We start from the raw sequence: 16,981 nt of genomic DNA on the forward strand, positions 1-16,981 counted from the left end.
TCACCTGACCTAAGGGAGGACCACAGTGTGTGATGGGAATTGAAGTCCAGGTGAGGAATGCAAATCATTCCCAGATCCTCCCGCAAAATCCATTTTAATGTTGTTCCAGTACAAAACACAGTAATTTTGATTTTGCAGGTGGCCGCTTTCATTTTAAATTCACCTCTTTTCTGCTCAGTGGCATTAACTCGTCCTAAACGTGACGTTAGCACAAATGGAAAATGCGGTACAGGGAAATGATACAATTTCAAAGGTTAGGTGGGCATTGTTCAAATGCATGCTGCTGCGCGAGTCAAGTTTTGCTTCACGGTTTATTTATGCCCTGTATTGGGTTTCCGTGGCCAGATTTTGGTGGTGGTGGTGGCGGTGTGTGTGTGCGTGCGCTACAAGGGTGGCTTCTGTGAGAAGCTGCTAGAAGCTCCCCCTATGCCTGATGGAGCCCATGCCATCGGCTCCAAGAGGGTCCTGCTGCTGGCCAAGGGCAAGCCCATCAGTGATGGAGAGGGTCCTGCTGCTGGCCAAGGGCAAGCCCATCAGTGATGGTGGCAGTCCCTTGGGCGTAATGTATTTAAGAAGGGGCAAAGCCGCGGTGCAACTGCAGCCAAGGACAGCATTAAGAATATGAGAGCAACAGCCCTGCAGGCCCCCAGTGGGTGCAGGAGGCGGCAGGAGTGTGACGCAGTGACCGCAGCGCCAACCCAGTGCCCTGTGCTGGTCGTGGGAGGAGGGAGAGAAATGGGGAGTGAAGTTGAGCTGGGGAAGATGGGAGGGGTGGAGGAAGGTGGTTTTACATTTGGTTTTATTTCTCATTACCCTGCTCTGATTTGATCGGTAATAAATTAAACTAATTTCCCAAAGTCAAGTCTGTTTTTCCTGTGTTGGTAATTATGATCTCTCCCTGTCCTTCTCTTGACAATATCCTTATCCCATGAGCCTTTCGTTACATTTTCTCTCCCCTGCGCAGCTGAGCAGGGGAGGGACATTGCGGCTGTGGTGGACGCCAGGTGTCCAGCCAGGGCCAGCCCACTGCGTGTCCTCAGGTGCCTTTGCTCTCTCAGCAGGGCCCATCAGAGCCACCCTCGTGCCTCCCCAGCAGCCGCTCCAGTTTCCAGCGCGAGGCTTTCAGCAAGGCCGATGTTCACCTCTCTGCCTGTTGCATTTTCTCCCTGCACCCTCGCAGGGAGCCGTCTAAAAGGCCGTCAGGCTCTGGGAGCTCAGAAAATGCTTTGCACGGATTAAGTTTACAGCGAAGGCATGGACCAAAGGCCTTAAATGCCTTGTGATTGCCTGCCGGGAAGCCGATGGACATGTGAACAGCGGGGGTCCCGTCAAATGACAGAGGAGATGGGTTATTATTTCACCTACCCTTCCCTGCCATCCCAGACCTGTTATTTCAGGGCAGAACAGTCAGCAGAGGAAGCGGAGCCTGACTCCCAGCTCCGTTAGCATTTCAGATGCAAGACACCAGGTGGCTGGAGTGACGAGAGGCTGTCACAAGCTGAAATGTTTGCTGTATTGAATGAGAAATAACGCTGAGAGAAAAGTCTCTCCCTGCCAAGGTCCATCTCAGACCCATTGAAGGTGGCGGCGGGGGGGAGTTACACAGGTCAGCAGCCCAGTTCGCTCCTGCTTTCTGGTTGTGGTGTGGTCAGAGGCGTACGCTACCAGCCCAGGCTGAGAAGCGTGGGACAAGATGTTGCAGTTGCTGCTGAATTGAGAAACAGCATTAGCAGAAGTGAGTGACTGACGGCTGATTTGTCCTGAGCATGTCGGAAGAATGAGCCTCCTCCTGTAAATTGTTTCTCCCTGCCTCCACCAAGAGAGGGCTACTGTTCTGGTGAAGTGACAGATGTGGCTAGCGGTCATACAACTAAGCAAAAATGCTCCCAGTTTCAGGAATATATGATGATGTGTTCTAATATCCAAGGGTAATTTCTTGCTATTTATTCTCCCTTGCCCCTGGCACATCTGTTATCTGTTCCTAGTTTTCCTCTTGGGTAGCAGACTCCAGTCCTTTCCGTAGTCCTTACAAGTCATAAACAGAACAGTACAGTATTTCTGCAGAAATACACACAAGTACAGAGGTATTCATGCAATACTGCATGTGTCAGTAAGATCCCAGAGCCATTGCTGAGGGCTGGATCATCACCGTTACGCAGACACAACTGTGACCGTAATGCGAGGGTAAATGAGAATCCAGTTTCACAGAAATTTCAAGCAGTATTTTTTTCACTTAGGAAAAGGGACACACAATTGTATTTTGTCATTTCCCTGACACTACTCATCTTAAGCTGGGAGTGGGTCATGTATATGCTAGGTGCTGTACATAAAGAATGAAAATCAGACACTGTTTCAAAGACCTCTCCATCTAGGTATAAAGCAAGGAATGCATAAGAGAGACAGCAAGGTTAGGAAATAATAAGATTATGTGGGTCAGAGTGAGAGATCAGAGCCGTGGGTTTTGCAGATATCATAACGGTGAGTTTGATTTTGGAAGCATTTGGGGGGAGCATGATGAGATAGCCTTGTAGATGTTTAAAAAAGCATGAGGAATAGTATGGGATAAACACAAGGATAACTTATTTGAAGGTGGAAGAAGTGGGCAAGCGAGGACTGGCACCAGGGGCCAGCTGACGGTGAGTCTCAACCTTTCCGAGCTGAATAACAGATGAGGGAGAGAGTGGGTAAAGATGGACCATGAAAGCAAGTATGTACAACCTATGTTTGAAGTAACAGCGAAAGGGTGCCGTCAGAGGGGAGGATGCTGAGGGATGACACGCTGACAGCAGTGGGCTGGGAGAGGGATCCTGAAAAGATGTTTGAGTGGAGCCAGGCTGGATTTATTAATACCAGAGGAAAGGGCAGTCCCTGAAGTCATTATGAGATATGAAGTGAGAGGCTAGACAAAAATTTTGGCTCCAAGGCAGGAGAAGAAAGGTCACATCTATTTAGAAATGTTACAATGGAAAAGGCTTCTAGAGGCGCAGCCTGGATGTGAGGCTTTGGACTGTAATCTGGGCTGATGCCCAAGGTCACGGGGCCAGCACAGGAATATACACATGCAGGAAATGAGAGGCAGCAGGAAAGCAGTGGGGTAAAAGTTAAAGTCTTTACACCAGCCTTTACAACCCTAAAGTGATTGTTAGGCAGCCCCAAGGAGGTGTCACAGATTTCCTGGTAAAGGGATAGGAATAGAGAAACCATTGTTATCCCAGAGAAATAATGCAGGTGGTGTTTATCCAGCGTAGAAATGACAGCCTGATGCCTTACTAGAAATTGCATAGCACTGATTTGTCTTTGGATAATTGTTCATCTTATGTGTTGCAAGTTACTTGTTGGCTAACATCCAGGACTCCTCAGACTAGCTTTGGCATCCCCTGTCTAAGCTGTGACTATTTTCATATTCCACATGTCTCAGCCTTCACATGGGCACATGGCATGTAGAGGGTTTGCTTCTGCAAGTGGTAGGTGCATCTAAAACAGGGATGCCACGGCAATATTGCCAAGAGATGCCGTTCTGCACCAGGTCCCCATGAGCCAACCTGGACCTGGCTGTGGTGATGGATTTTGCTCTCTGCAAATGCTGATAGCTGTCATTACACTGCTTGATGAACCGTGCTTTTTATTTTTCTATTTTTCATTATTCAGTATTTGTTTATAATAGGAACAGATTTTTATTATTTTTCTTTCTGCAGGCAGAGAAATAGATTTCCACAGCATGGAGTATAACACCTCCATAAACACAGGAGCAGGACAGCCTGTTTGGTTCCCCTTTAGCCCTGGATAGAAACCTTACGACCACACTTTTTCCAAGGGACGAGTCCATGTCTTCATGTTCATGTAGTAAAGGTCACACAACCTGGCCTTTCAACAGGTGAACCTCTCTGTGGATCCTGATCAGATCCTTCCCAACCATATTTCTTAAAAACATCAACAGAGCAGATGGCAGCCAGAGTTTGCAGCCTTCCACCCCAGCTTTCAGAGCCTCTGGCAAATAACCGTGAGCTGTAACTTCGAAACAGCTTCGCTTGACAATGAAAGTCACACTTTGTTTTGAAAATACCCTAAGCTTAGAGAAAAAAAGCTACAATAAAAACTCCGTGCCCATAATGTCTATCCTTTGCATTTACTTTGCCTTGGTGTCATCTGCTCTCCTGGGGAACCACTACGGCACACGTGCTGCAGCCCCCGGCTTTATGCTTTTGACAGCTTTGTCCTCTTCTTTGTGGGGCCGGTCCTTTAACAGATCACTGTCTTTTGATCTCACTCCTCTCAGCTTTGTCAAAACAGCCTTGTCAAAACAACCCTGTCACTGGGATTGGGAATGAGGAGCCCTTCACAGCTATAACCCTCCCAGTTACGTTTGAGAGTTTACATCTTATCTGGGCCACTCTTTCATATCTCCTGTCTGTCTTTTTCTCTCTTTTGCTAAAATGATGAATTCCAGCAGGGTGACTTTAAAGAGGTACACCGAGGGGCATGTAGTATTAATGAGTCATATTGCAAATATATCCTTATTTTCCCTAAATTTTATCCCCGCAGTGTCTGACCACCTCATGGGACCAAAGCATGACAGGCAAGTGTGAAACTAAAGGCATGTGGAAACTATGCAGCTTTTGTTAAAAGTCAGAAAGGTTGTCTGTGAAACTTGACTGATAGGTTTTATTGGTCCTAGACCAATGCATCTTAAATAAGCTTAACTAAAGTTTATGCTAAAAGCATCCAATTTTCATGTAGCTGAAATAATCAGGATGAGCCACTACTATCCAAGGGTATGACTCCCTTTTAGGCAAGGGGCATTTCAAGAAAATGGAAAGGGAGGAAAGTGATTAGAGAACTTTTAAGCTCAGCGAGCAGGCTTCTGAAGGAAACACTTTGGGATTTAGCCTCTTATCTGCAGTTTTCCACTTTCACTAACACTTAAGAGAGATAGGATAACTAATTTCTTCTTTGTTTCCATTATAAGGAGCACATTTTTCCAATATAACCCCTGGAAAAGGTATCATCAATCATTGCTCTTTTAATCTGGGAGTTCTGACTTCCAAGAGTTTGATGAATAGGTCCAGAAGTTACTGTGGTTTGTGACCTTCCTTTCTGGACAAATGGAAGGAGAAATTCTGAATCTCTTATACTTTATACCTCTGTGACTTTGATTGGGAGTCATGATGTAGAGATTTAGGAAAAAACCCAAACAACTTGGCATGGTATTGGCATGGAGGAGAAGAATGTTTGGCTGAAAACTAACATTTGACACCAAAAAAAGTAAAATATAAACTCCACAGCATGTCCCCCACAAAATTTGTGACTTAGAGCTACCTGATAGGATTTTTTTAAAAAATTAGTTTGAACCACTTTGTACAGGATTTTATATAAAATTCAGTTTGCTATCTACTAACAGACACGTCCAATATCTTAATAACTGATGCTAAGAAGCAGCGAGGTAGCCTGACTCCTTGGCTGCACAGATCCAGAGGGCTAACCCTGCAGGGTGCCTTAGTCCACCAGCACTAAGCACCCGCACACTGGGGCTGGGACACCTGTAGCACCGAGGTGTGTCAGCAACTGAGACCCAGGTGGGACAACCAGTAAAACCAACTGGTATGTTACCACTTTAACATCAGTGGATCTTAGAGAGCGCAGATATGTCTGAACAGCTGCTTGATTTTGGGCACAACAGGAGGTATTAGTAAGGGTAAAAATATTCCAGCATCCCAGGCTTCAGACTTTGCGTCTTTGATGGCAGAAGATGCCTCCGACCTGCAGCAACCGTCACATGCGAGTGTGATCCCGTTGTAATTCTTCAGGCTTGAATCAATCATGCCAGCAAAATCAGTGCTTCTTTGATCAGAACAGCTCACTGTCCCGCATGGCTGGAGGTATAAAATCACCAACCCTCCTGTTCAAAGTAGAATGGGCATTCATAAATCAGGCTGGCAGACCATAAATTCATTTACCCAACAGAGACACGGTCAAAAGCACCTCAATGGGCTTTTAAAGGCCTTTGTGCAAAGCTGGAAATAAACAATGGGTGGAGGGGGCATGAGGAGAAGAAAGTGGCATCTGTATCCTCTGCTGGGGGAGGTACTGGTGGTCTGGGGTAGGGTGGCCTTTCCTCACTGCTTGGTGCCGAGGGGCTTTGGGAGCCAGGACACAAGTGTCTCACAGCTAAAGCAGAGATGGGGTCAGAGCAGGGACTTCTGAGTCCCTTGGCAAAAGGCTTAAGTAGATCTGTCAGAATCCTGCTTGGCACGGCTGGTACCAGCTGTCCCTCCTGCCCGCTTCTGCTGGTCCTCAAAAGCAAAATAGGAACCAGTCTCTCAGCCAAGTCCCAGTCAGACAGGGGACCTGGAGGTATCCTCAGTGAGGGCTGTCTCAGGCTGAGCATCAGGAACTCTCCCTGGCTGTGTTTCTAGGCCACGCCACTTTCTTTGCATCTGGATTTAGTGTTGTGGGAGTGGAGAAAGACAGTCAGACATCCAGATTCAAGTCTCAGCCCAGTCTATAAAAACAAAGTCACTTAAAAAGCCTGCATGCAGCCATGCAAAACACAGCAAATGAAACCTCTCAAGTGTATCAGAACAAACCTGAGACACAAAGTTTCCATGGCTTTTTTACCTTCCCTGCTATCCGACTTCATCTGGCTTGAGAAATATATATATTTAAACAATACCACAGGTATTGTGGTACTTTTGTGCCAGTTTCTTCTAATAAAATAGCTCTGCTGAAATAATGCAGTGCCTGAGAGATGGGGTGTAATATGGTTAAATGCTTTTACAATCCCCCATTAAAGTGGATATAAATTCATAAAATATTTATAGCATTTGAAAAGCGTTCATTCACAGATCCATCCAGAATGCGAAGCAGGCCCAGAGCAGCGAGTGCTGAAGACAGATGTTGATACCATGATGTTCCTCTTGCATCGAAAGAAGATGGACTTAGGTGAAATCACATTGCTGAGAGTTGGGATGTTTGAGATCAAATCCCGTGCTGCAGTTTGTTTTAATCCAGTTACCAAACCAAGTAGTGCTCCGCTTTCCTGTGGTGTATGATGGGAATAACAATCACAAGCCGCAAGGATACCACATTTCTACTGTTCCCATCATGAGTCAGGGGCATTAATGAGCCTTTGGAGTGGGGAAAAAAGAGCTATGGTTTAAGTTTAAGTGATGAGAGAGGGGTTGGTTGCTTTTGAGTGGGTGCTGAGATGACCTGATCCCTTTCTTGCTCGAAAGCCGTCTGGCTGAATGGCTTCCTGTCCGTGGCCAAGGTAATAGCAAAGCTGGCTGCATCCCCCTCTTTGGAAGTTACAGCCCAGTCCCCTGGGTATCAAAATCAGCTGGCACTCCTCCAAAGACTGACTTTTTAAAAGGGGAAAAAAAACACCCACAAAAAACCAATGATGTATCTCTGGAGTTGTTTTCCACCTGAGCAAAGCATGTGTCTGCGTTCTTGCATCAGGTCCTGTGTCTGCAGTCACAGACTGCTTGATGCGATGTCTGGGGAAAGATGAAAGCCCTGGAAAGTTTAAGGGCTATGAAAACAGCTCCAGGATTAGAAGAGGTGGCTATGACAGGGACTAGGATGAACTGCCCGAGCAGAATTAAGTCAAGACCTAGTGTTAATTCAGCAGCTTTAAACTCTCTGACAGACCCAGGGACAAGGTTTTGACAGAAGTAGTCTACAGCTCCAGAGGAATAATCACCTTGACAAGTGATGGGAACAAGGAAATCTTCCACTGGCAAGGAAGAGATGGGAAATGACCTCAAACACAGCACCCCTGTGTGGCTGTGTCTGAGGTGTCACACCAGAGGGGACTTCTGTACATCACACAGGGCAGTCCCAGACTCATCTCTGTCACTAGGTCTTGGAGAAACTCCTTTGGAGGGAAGCACACAGGAGAATTTAAGATCTGTGGATCCCCAGGACTGCCACAGCACTGCCTAAACTAACCAGCTGCAACAAGGCTTTTACCATCCCATCCCAGTTAACTTCAATAAGTAGTTCCCATGCCTGGCCCTGGCACAGCCACCAATCTCCCACAAGGTTTCAAAAGTTTACCTACTGTCCATTCTGTTTCTCCATCCTCTTCAGGCCAGTCCACCTGCTTCTTGCTGCTGCATCCAGGTTCTTCCTTCTCCTAGCTCCTCTTCCAGCCAGCCTCTCCTCACCCAGGCCCCTTTCTTGTCTCCCACATGCAGGACACTTGCTCTCCTCCCTCTGCTTCTTCCAGGTCTGCCTTCATCCAGAGCACCTCTTCCACCCCCTTAGAGCTATTTAACTCCTTAGCGGGAACCAGCCACAGCTGCACCTTATCCACATCAACCAGCCCACCGCCCCTGAAGCCAGCCCACAGCTGTACATTATCAATGTTAATTAACCTGCCTTCGTTCCTCTGTAATTCCTCTACACAGGACCGTTATCCCAGGGTTGAAATCCTGCAGCAAACATCCCAGCTGCTTCCAGAATAAGTCTGGGGAAACAACCCAGGACAAAACGTTCTCTGCCCTCCTGTGGCAGTCTGTTTTGAGCAGTCATCATCTTGATGCCTCCTGCAGGTATTGGAAAGCTCCTAGTGATTCCTGTTGATTAGAGACCCCAATTCTCGTTCACACCGGTTTTACCTTCATGTCACTCAATTGACTCGATGTCAAAGGAGATGGGAACCTAGGTTCCTATTTCTCATTTTGCAAGAACAACTAAATTAACCCTGGGGTCAAAGCCAAATGCCAGCCTTTCTGAACTCCTCCAGGATTCAGTGGCTGTGCAGCAGTATTGCTGTAAAAGTACCCAAGCTCACTTTAAACCAGCAGAACTCTGAGCAGAGTGGGCAAATTTATTTTCCTTTTTTTTTTTCCCCCAGGGCTTTGTGGTCCTCATCAACCTCCAACCTGCTGTTATCTAACTCTAGAAGGCTTGTTTCCCCTGTATACAGACCTTTAATATAGACATCCTCTCAGCTGGATGCTGTGGTCAGGACTTTACCCGCTATAAACTAGGAATAATTTCACCCAAGCTGAGGAGTTTCTCCAAGTTTCATTGAAAAAGCAGCTTCTTACTTCCCAGCCTGCACTCAGCTGTGGTGTTGCTATTCTGGATACGCAATTACTGTATCACATCTCAGAGACTGCTGCACATCAGAACTGAATCTCTCACTGGTGCGTAAATTAGAGTAAAACAGAGCTTTGGGATCCATTAGGGGAAAAGTGTCAATCTAAGGTTATTTTTTGCTTAGGTTTGCTTCCAATTTTCTTCACCTTGTTCTATCCTCCAGCACAGCAGCAAGTTGTGTATGTTTATTAAATGCACTAAATATTACCTTATAAATATGTATTTACTTAGTTTGCTTTAATAAATATATATTTACAAAGACATATTTATACATACATTTATAAATATTAGTATAAATAAATATCTATTTATACATTAGCATTTTAAAGAAATGCATCTATTAAATGAATTAAATACAATTAAAAGCTTACTATTTTCCATCATATTGGCAGCCGATCTGTCTGTCTCCCAGCTCTGAACTGCTATCCCAACTTGCCTGTGTGCTAAACCCTCAGATCCCACACTCTGGAGAGTTTCTCTCATGCTGTACAACAGTGTATCTGTCTGAGAGGGAGCAGGAAAGTCGGTCTGATTTATCGCTGATGGGGAGCAATAAATTTTCTTTAGGGGAAACACAAGGATGTAGATCATAGATGTGGGAACTCTGGATCAATATTTTTTTCTTTTCTCTTATATAGGGTGTAAGTAGCCACTGATCCGCTCTCACCGGAGCGAGCAAAGTGAATCATCTCGCAGTGTTATCTTCTTCAAGTCTGCACTACTACAGAAAGACAAGTCCAAGAAGCGCAATGATTTTTGTTTTTTCTTTTTCCCTAACCTTTACAGTGGGTTTTCTTAGGCCCACTAAATACTTAGCAAATATGACCTGTTCTCTGTACAGGAAACCATCCCTGTGGCTGGTGTAGCTGCTCCTTCTACCTAGTATGTGAAGAACAGCATTACAATCACTCTATCATCATCTCTTCAAAGATGAAGATGAAACAGCATGTTCCCAGCAGCTGAAAGAGGTGCTCTAGTTAGAACCTGAGTGTGTGAACTCAGGAGGAGTGGGAATCCCCTGCAGTCTTCCCCAAAAAGACAAGTTCCCCGAATGTCCTTGCTGGAGAATAGCGAGTCCTCAGTGCCGTGGGCCAAGCGATGTACTCTTTGCAATAATACATTGTATTCATATAATTCACACAACTTTATTCAAGACTTTTTCACTGCCTTTGTCTTCAGGATTACTAGACCACTAAGGGATTAGATGAGCGATAGCAGAGATAACAGAGGAAACATACCAGGAACCTTTTATTTAGAATAGCTGTGATCATGCCTTTTAGATCCTGGACATCTCCCGTCCGAGGATTTAAGACCTCTTACCAATGCCTATTACCTGGTAAAGAAGATGTGTTGCATTATAATCATCAGAATCCTCTTGTTTGGTTAATATCACAGATTAAACCCACGCCTGAGCCTGGAATTAGAACCTGCAACAGACTCCTGCTCCCTGTCCCCAAAATTACTTTCCTGCAGCCCATCTTCTCTGCCTCTCTGCCCTGTAATGCAAGAAAAGCGGCAGGCATGTGGCTTTCCCCCTAGTCCTGTGGCAAATCACCACGGAGCCATGGGGTAACCTGCTCCGTGCTGTCAAGGGCAGGCTTGGGTAGTTGTGCTTTCTAGTGTTAATGGATGCTGCCTTTGAAGGACCATATACACTTTTCCTACACAGCAAATGCAGAATAACCTCTCTTTTTCCCCTCCTTCTCCTCCTTTTCTCACTTACAGATGCTGACTGCACAGCTGGTAAAATAGATAGGTCTTTCTAACCCTTTCATGCATGCTCAGTGAGTCCAGGTAGCTTTATAAATATGGTAATGGTTTCCAGAGCATGTCTGGACTGGAAATAAGACAGAAAGCCACAGAAGCTGGACTTGGAGAGATAACTGCAGAAGCAGCTCCGCTGCAGGAGAGACTAAATTGGCACTCCAGGTCAAATTAACTGCCTCCTCCCTCCCTGCCACAAGTACGAGGAAAGCTCTTGTGCTCACCTGTTTGCTGATTACATCCATGAAGAAAGCAGCAGCTCTTGTTTAGTTTGTTACCAGAAGGCCCAAGCTTGTGATAAAATGTATTGATTTATACAATGGGGGATCCTGCCCGGCACTTCAATGCAGTTGTCCTGCTGAGAAAATTACAGATAAACTCCTAATTTATTCTCCCTTTAAGGGAGGGGGGAGGAGGGAAGAGAAAGGGAAAAAAGTGCCCCAGACTCAACAACCACCTTCTGATACATGTCCATGAAAAGGTCAGCTTTTACTAGTCTTCTTCTGAAGGCTGATTCCCTGGAGGTATCATCCTGGGGTTGCTCCCATCAAGGACTGGACCATAGTAAACGGTGCCCCCAGCAGAGCTTTCCTACAGAGGCTGGCTCATGCTGGCATCTCGCTCAGGTGAGTGGGACACCATCCCCTGGGCTTATGGTGGCAAGGACATGGCTGTCTGTGCCCAACGCCACACTCAGGCATTTCCAGGACTCTGAAAAAGTCACCACCTTTTCTATAGTGGAGAATAATCAATCGCAACTGATGGTTTAGCCAAGGGGAGAGTCAAAGAGGAAAGCTTTGAATTCTGGGGCAGGTTAGAGCAGTTTAAGACAAGGGAGTCTTAAAAAAACCAACAAAACAAGGGAGTGGCAAGAGGAAGGAGATGGATCTCAGCTTCACAAGCGATGCCTTTGACAAATGTTTGAGAGCTAACCTTGCCTTAAAAAATTAATATTGCCCAGAGCCCAGAAGTAAAATGAAGCACTACATCTAACCTGCCAGGCTTGTAGCGCTGGCATCGTGTGTGTTTCTCTCCTCTTAGGCACTTGTTTGTGCTGGGATTTCAGGATGACTGACAGCAGAAATGCTCACTGAGGGAAGGACGCTGCTCCACAGCCCTGGCTTCCCTTGTCACTTCTGGCAGCACCAAAGCTTGTTGACCAGTAATGGGTTTAGAAGGTGAAGGATGCCGTGCTGTGAGGGAAGAGATGTTCAAACGCATCCAGTGGGACAATAATGCAGGTCCCGTAAACTGGTTTTGGGACTTCCAGCATCATCAAAGGAGCCCTACGCTGGAAATGAAGGGTTGACGTGGATTAGCAAGCAAGTTCAAGGTGAATTCACCTTGCTCCTGTGACACTTACATGTATATCTACTCTGCTTCTTCCTTTCGATGTCTGATCTGGCCAGGTCCCTTCTCTTTTTCAAATATACTTTGTTTCTTTCCCATTTTGAGAAAAACTGAGCTCTTAAGTTGCTGGTGTCAATGCTGTTGGCACTTTGCTGTGTCTTCTTGATTTCTGCAACATTCTTTATACAAAAAGCTGACCAAAATATGTATGTTGTCCCTGTTCTGACAACGGAGCAAAAGTTTATGTATCTGAGTACCTGCCTGAAAGCACAGACAGCCCTCCTGGCCATTCCACTGGGGCTTGGTGGTTCCAGCTATTAAGAAGGCTCTGAGTCTTTCCAAGCTTGAATGGCCTGGCATGGCATCTCCCAGGAATTTTAATTCTGTTGCTCTGGCAAATGCACACAAGCAACGTTTTCCCTACACATGCATTTATCTAGAGGCAAAAAAAAACCCGAGAGAAAAAGATGGAAAAAATACAGCAGAAAAGAAAGAACTTGGAATTTCCTGAGATTTTCCTTGATAATATAGGTATAGAGTACAGACCTTCTCAAGCTTTTAGATTTATTTCCTAAGGTTCAAAAAAACAGCTGGAAGCCCTACTCTGTGCAATATTGCTCTAACCTTCCCTTTGTTTCTGACAGTGATGAATTTTATCCTCTGCACTTAAAAAATCTTGCCCTCAGGCATGCTCTCCCTGGATAACCAAGAGAAAAATCAACCAGATGTCACCTTTCTGTCCACAGCCCTTGCTTTGGAGGACCTCCAGCCCAGCCCCAGCCGCTGTTCTGCACCCTAATCCTTCCTTCATGCAGCTCTTGCCTAAGAAGGAGAAGGAAAGCACTAAGGAGAGAAGATGAAGGAAATATTCCAGAATAGATGGTCAGCTTTCTCCTCTTCCCAGCCCAAAGTGAGCCTGTGCTCTCTATATCATTGAACTTGATGACAGCGGAATTGTCCCGGTGCCAAAAGCTCTACTCCCATATAGGCATCATCAGAAGGAAACCAGGGCTGGATGCCGATGATGTTTTTGTCTCTCTCGGTACATGTGGCTCAGGTGGGAGGGCTGGCACGGGTTTCCTGCCACCATATATCTGTCAGTGCCTGCCCAAGACTTTCCACACATCCTGCATCCTGGTGTCTCATTCCAGTTGTGTTTTCCATATAGATATGCCACTGTTTTCCACCCTGATGGTTGGGAGAATAGGCTCAGCAGAAGCATCATGATGCCTGTTCAGGGCTTTCCTCCTGCCAAAGTTAACAACTTTCCCCTCCTCAGCCTTGACATTTTTTCATTTTTGTGTGCTCCTTCAAACAATTTGTTGGCCTTGATTTTTTTCTTCCTGAATCCATGACAGCTATCTTTAATTAAATCGCAGTTCCTTGGGTGGTTTCCCTCTATCATTGCTGATTAGCATAGCCAGTATCTATAACACCCCACAACACACACACTGCTGGAATCAAGATTTACAGGTCTTGCGTTTCCAAAATCTCTTCTCCATCTCTCTCTAAATACAAGTGTTACCATTAATAATGACAAAAGCATGGAGCTTCTCATTCCTTTGAGGCCCCAAGGGCTTTCCAGACCATGAAGGGAGCTAGGCTACCCACCCAGCACCTTGCAGAGCGCTGCTCTCTGTGTGGAGAAATGCAGCATGTGACATGTGGTGGGAGCATTGCATGACAAGAAAGGGCTTCTTGTTCAAAAGCTAGGGGATCCCAATGCTGTGATCCCCCTGCGAACACACCTAGCCAGCTTGTGCCGCTGGGTGAAGCTTGTGTCAGGTATATGAGGCAAAATATGAAAAGCAGTGGATCCTGCGCTTGCTCTCACCAGCTGCTTTTGTACAAAAGAAGAGAGGATTACCATCAAGATTTGGCAGAGCCACCCTGGCTAACACGGCTGCCGTCCCTCTTCAGGTGTCCCAGGTGCCCCCAGTCCTGACTGAATGCAGCCATTCACTGCACATTTTTCCCCTGAAAGGCCAACCCTTTTCTGATTCAGCCTGGCTCCACCTCATACCCTGCTGCAACTGTTTGCTTAATGCTGTGTCTGAAGGAAAAGCATCAATTACTGAATCACCCACCTCACCTCCCACAGCACCACGGGCTTTGTAGCCTGCCCTCAGCCCTCCATCAGCTGTGCCTGATGCTAATTAGGTTATAGCATGACTGTGGCTGAGGGCATTATGAAGGACATTATCGCTGTATTTTAACCCCATCGGTATTTCTCTTGATACATTTCTTTCCCTCTTCCACTCCTTTCCTTGTGTTCCTTCCTTTGATGACTTAATTCTAGGGCTCCACAGGATTGGGTTTTAGAAGGTTTTTCTTTTCTGCAGACACACGTTGCTTTGCCACAGTCTGATTTACTTCAGAAATTTTTCTCCTACTTCCATCACATTTGTTTTCTTTCAAAAGATGTAACTGCCAAAATGGAATCAAATTTGATGTGATTTCTATTTAAAATAGTTTGATTGCAGAGGAAAAAGGAGGTTAAGGATACAAGGAAATGGCCTTAAGTTACACCAGGGGAGGTTTAGATTGGATATTAGGGAGAAAATTTTCACTGAAAGGGTGGTCAAGCACTGGCACAGGCTTCCCAGGGGTCACCATCCCTGGGGGTGTTTAAAAAATGCCTAGATGTGGTGCTCAGGGACATGGTTTAGTGATAGACTTGGTAGTCCTGGGTTAACAGTTGGACTTGATGATCTTAAAGGTCCTTTCCAACCTAAATGATTCTATAATTCTATGTTTAAATGTCAATGAATACATTGTTCTAGCTTTTATGAGAATTTCAACTAATTGTTGCATATATGCATATTTTTATATATAAAAAAATATCAGCCCCCAGAATGCTCACAGATCTCTTTGACAAACCTGACAGTGGGTGAGAAACAACAAAAAAATACTTCTAGTTTAGAGGTGAGGTCTGCGGGGTCCATGTGTGGTCCCCTGGTTGTTCTCTGTTTGTGAGGCTGTACAGGATCAGGGAAATGAGGACATCTTCCCTGGGCAGAGGCTCGTGCCGATGCAGAACGGGGCACACACACCCTGGATGGGGCAGGGGAGGCAGCAGCCCTGCCTGTGTCACCTTAAAGCAGCTGAGGAGTGCCAGCCCCAGCCCGGGTGATGTGCCCCAGGTGAAAGGGGAAGTCTGGAAACTCAGATCACTTCCCAGAATGTGTTGCACTGCTTTAAGCCACGTACTCCTTTGTCTTCCATGTACATCTCAGTAGCATCTCTCACTGTGGCAGCATTCAGCAGCTTAGCTGGGTCTGAGCACAGCCAGCCCTGCCTCTGCGCTGGAGGAGCACAGCCCGGATCACGCAGAGATTCGCTATCTGTGTTTGCAGCATCACTCTCACAGCCACCTTCGTCTCTGCTATTTCCTGGGGACCTGACTAACGCCTTCGCTGGCCTCTTGATCCCTGTGTGTTTGAAACACTTCTTGTCATTTAGCTTTCTGTTCACCGCCACCACCTTCTCCTGCTCTGCTTTTGCTTTTCCCCTTACACTGTTTCATGCTGTTTATTGCAGAAACCTCCTTATCTGCTCAATCGGTGATATCAGTTCACGCCTCTTTGTTCTGTTCATCCATAGGAAAAAGATGTGGTAAAAATCATAAGCCGTGGAAATCATGAAGTTTGGCCTGTTAAGGTGTCTGCGAGTTGAGGGGGGGAGCAGGGTGTGTGTGTGTGGAGACCACAGTTTTTCTCTTCCCAGTGAAGCCACCTTGAAATTAAAGGCTGAACAAACCATCCGATGGCTCTGAGCTCCAGACTCACTAATTCAAAATATCCTTGATATTACAATAACAAGAATCAAGCCTATCTAGCATGCTGCCAGCACTTTCACCCTCTCCAGTTTCATTAGGAAGCAGGGAGGAGCAAAAACTATTTCAGATACTCAAAAACAACAACAAAAGTATGAATCTAAAAATGCACAAAGGTTTGGCATTTAAATACCACAGCTGTAGCCTTCTTAGAAATACCAGAGATACATAATAAATTATAGATTGGGCTGAGCAGCAAAATTCAACCCCCCTGCCTGTCCTTTAGTGAAGTTCTGGTCTGACCCAGGGGTTTGGTTCAGGTCCATCTCTAATTCTGAGTTCACTCCCTCTGTGATCCCTGACTTTTCCTGCACTCACCCAGGTTTAACTGTGAATGTTAATGAACTGGGAGGCATTGTCAGGCAACGGGAGGCAATGCCAGGGTTCAAACATCTGACACTTGAGCTCCGGGTAGGGTTACAGTTCCTGAGGCTTGGTATGGGCTTTTTCACTTTTTTGGTGGTGTTTTGGTGTCTCTCTCCTGCTCCAGTAATAGCATTGTCAACACTCCTTAACATGAGGGGTTAAAATTTTAAGGTGTCCCTGTGCAGTGGTGCTGGTCAGCATTCAGCAGTCTTGAAGCTAATGATGCAGGGAAAACCAGTGAAGATGTTCATGCCCAGCAGTCTCAATTCCAACCCCCCATTTTTTACTCTGTCACCACAGCTTGCTTATTTATTTATTTTGCAGAGACAGCATGACCTCATGATGTCTCCTGCATCTCAGTGTCTTGTCCATGTTTTCTTTCCTTAGAAGTATCTCAGTGGTCACAGGACAGATTAGTGGGAAGGGACCTCAGGTGATTCTCTAGTCCAGCCCCCCCTCACCCCCAGCGATCCAGCCCTCCTGCTCAAAGAGACATTTTAATCCAACAGAAAAGACATCTATTCTTCCTCTGACGATGCTGGCTTTTTTTTCTCCTAC

General features: G+C 45.9%; 1 long non-coding RNA gene across 2 annotated transcripts in view; it reads right to left on the bottom strand.

The window, feature by feature from the left end:
• LOC308069358 overlaps positions 1 to 16,981 on the bottom strand; it is a 95,101-nt gene that overhangs the window by 31,616 nt on the left and 46,504 nt on the right. The gene's annotated exons all lie outside the window — the stretch shown is intronic.

Source organism: Falco punctatus (genome assembly GCF_963210335.1).
Source record: "Falco punctatus genome assembly, chromosome: 9".
Lineage (NCBI taxonomy): Eukaryota > Metazoa > Chordata > Aves > Falconiformes > Falconidae > Falco > Falco punctatus.